Source organism: Sorex fumeus, unplaced genomic scaffold (genome assembly GCF_029834395.1).
Source record: "Sorex fumeus unplaced genomic scaffold, SorFum_2.1 ptg000122l, whole genome shotgun sequence".
Classification (NCBI taxonomy): domain Eukaryota; kingdom Metazoa; phylum Chordata; class Mammalia; order Eulipotyphla; family Soricidae; genus Sorex; species Sorex fumeus.
In genome coordinates this window covers 27,056,840-27,059,400 of record NW_026606179.1, presented here as the reverse complement: position 1 = coordinate 27,059,400, position 2,561 = coordinate 27,056,840, and the positions used below count along the sequence as shown (strand labels likewise).

The window sequence follows — 2,561 nt, the reverse complement described above, 5'->3', positions numbered from 1 at the left end:
ACATCTTATTATGACATCTTATCATCTCATTCCTACTTTGGACAAACTGGCAGGCTACCGAATGTAGCCTGCCCACACAGCTGAGTCTGGCAAACTCCCCGTGGCGTACCCAATATGCCAAATACCAGTAACAATGATGGGTCTCATTCTCCTAAAGAGCCTTGAATATAATCTCAGGGCTAGGATGAAAGAGACGTTACTGGGGCCTGCTCGAGGCAATTGACAAATAACAGGATGATTTGTGATTTACTCTCATCCTGAGCCTAAACTAAGGCTTCAGGGGGCTTTCTCCATCTTGCTGGTCACCATGGTCTATTAGAACAGAACAGGTTCAAGCACAAGAAATAACAATATTTCAAAAACCAGGTATTAGGTTTGCCAGGAATATCCAATCTGCGGTTGGAGCTGGAGGAAGAGGAGACAAGGTGAGTGGGTCTCAAGTTATGGGAGAAAGGGACTTATGAAGTCTGAGAGTTGAGGCAGAGCCAGGAGACTAAGAATGGCTTACTTTGGATGAAAGAAGAGAATTGGTGAGAAGGCCTCAAAAACTTCCCGGTAGTTTGAAACTAAAGCTTCTGATGAGCAGGATGCAGATATCAAGAAGCAATTAAGAGTGAAATGAAGCATTACAGTTAATTCAAAATGATGTCACCCTGTATGAAATGAAGTCACAGGTTTTCATTGTCTCTTCAGAAAATGTTCCCAGGATTTCATGCTGTGGAAATGGCTGATAAGAAAAATCCACATTATTGGGAGTCTTGGCAAAATTGGGGATGTGCTCAACTTGGATTGGGAGAGATCATTCTGACATTTGGAAATTTTCAAGTTGCCCTTCATTGCTATCAGTGAACCCTGAAATATGGAAAGAAGACCTTTCTTGAGCAAAAACCTCCAGGAGAAGCATAAAGTAACATAAGGGATTAAGAAAAGTGAAGCATCAATGGAAGCAACACATTTATCACCAAAGTCAATTCCTGACTATGACTTTGAAAGTGATGAGATTGTTGCTGTATGTGCCACTATTGTAGAAAAACAGAAGACAGCTTCAGTAAAGTAAACAGTAGTTATTATATCAGCTTCTGTGACTGTGGAAACTGTAACTAAAAAGAAAGATGGGGCAGTCCCACCAGATGGGTCTGTTTTTATCAAAGCCCAACGAAGCATAACATAAATTATTTGAATCTGTCTTTTGACTGCCTCTTAAAGAATTAGCCATAGGGACACTTTCTCTGGAGAAAAAGGACAAAACTCCTGTTTGTAAAATATGTTTTTTATGATGAGGCATATAAAAATTAAACAATAGAATTACTGTATAGTGTTTGTACTATGCTTTGATAGACTATGGTTTAAACTTACGATTAAAAATCAGAGTGTAATGCTTCAGATTAATAGTTTATTTAATTCATATATATAAGTGAATACATGTTAAAGACACAATTCAAAATATAAATTCTCAAATTGTGAATAATTTGGTAGCCAGTGTTATTAAAATGTTGCCTCTTTGACTTTATGACTAAAGCAAGCAGGTGATTTCCTTCCCAATTAGAAACAGACACTGTCAAGCTATTCAGTTTTCTATTTTTTTTGTTTCATTAAAATATGTCAAGGAGTCAAAAAAATAGAACTTTTCAAAGTTGTCCATGAAGGCATCTACTGAGTATTGAATGGGATAATCCAGAAAATTATCATAGGAGCAGGAGGGTAAAGGACACTCAGAATAGGAGGACAGCAAGACCTAGGGCATGGAGAGGTCTCTACGAGGCATTATTGTGGGGAGAGGAGAAGCAGAAAGTAAAGGACATCCCAGGGGTCAGAGTAATAGATTTCACAGTGGTTCTGTGAAACAGGCCTTTATTTTTCAGTTTTATTAATAAATAAGTAAAAGGGGAAAGTGGTATATAGGACTAGAGAGAGATAATACAGCAAGATAGAATGCCTGCCTTGCACACAACTGCCTGTGATTTGTTCTTTGGCACTGCCTATGGTCCCCAGATCCCCACCAGGAGTCATCCCTGAAAACAGAGCTGGGAGTAAGCTCTGAGCAAAGCTAACTATGGCCCAAAAGCCAAAAAAAAGGAACAAAAAAGTTGTTTATATTTATACAGTGTACAATTGCACCTTCAAGCTAATCAACGTATCCATCACCTTACCTAGTTTATACCTTTTAATATGTGTCTGGAGAATATTTCATACTGCACAGAAATCTTCCAATATACAATTTATCATCATGAACTAAAGGCTTTCACATATGAGGATCTATTTAGAGGGAAGCCACCTGAGTTAAACCTTTGTTGTTGGAGGGCCTCTAGCCAGATTCTTGAGCTCTGAGCAACCAGTGCCAGGGTCCTTATTCTCCCTACACCACCTCTTTCATTGGATGTCTTCTTCCAGCCTCCATGGGGTAAGGCCCTGTCTCCCTCATCTATATGTGGTCAGTGGGATTTTCTCTCAAATACATCCTAGGCCCAAGATAGCCTGTGACCTGCAAGCTTTATCCACCGATTACAATAGCATGTCACTCTTCTAAATTCCCCTTAGTGGAAAAGGACTGTGTTTTCATT

At 39.2% G+C, this 2,561-nt stretch overlaps 1 pseudogene; it reads left to right on the top strand.

The window, feature by feature from the left end:
- The first annotated feature begins 499 nt into the window (after positions 1-499).
- LOC130043672 (tetratricopeptide repeat protein 33-like) lies at positions 500-1,171 on the top strand (annotated as a pseudogene).
- The last annotated feature ends 1,390 nt before the right edge of the window (positions 1,172-2,561 follow it).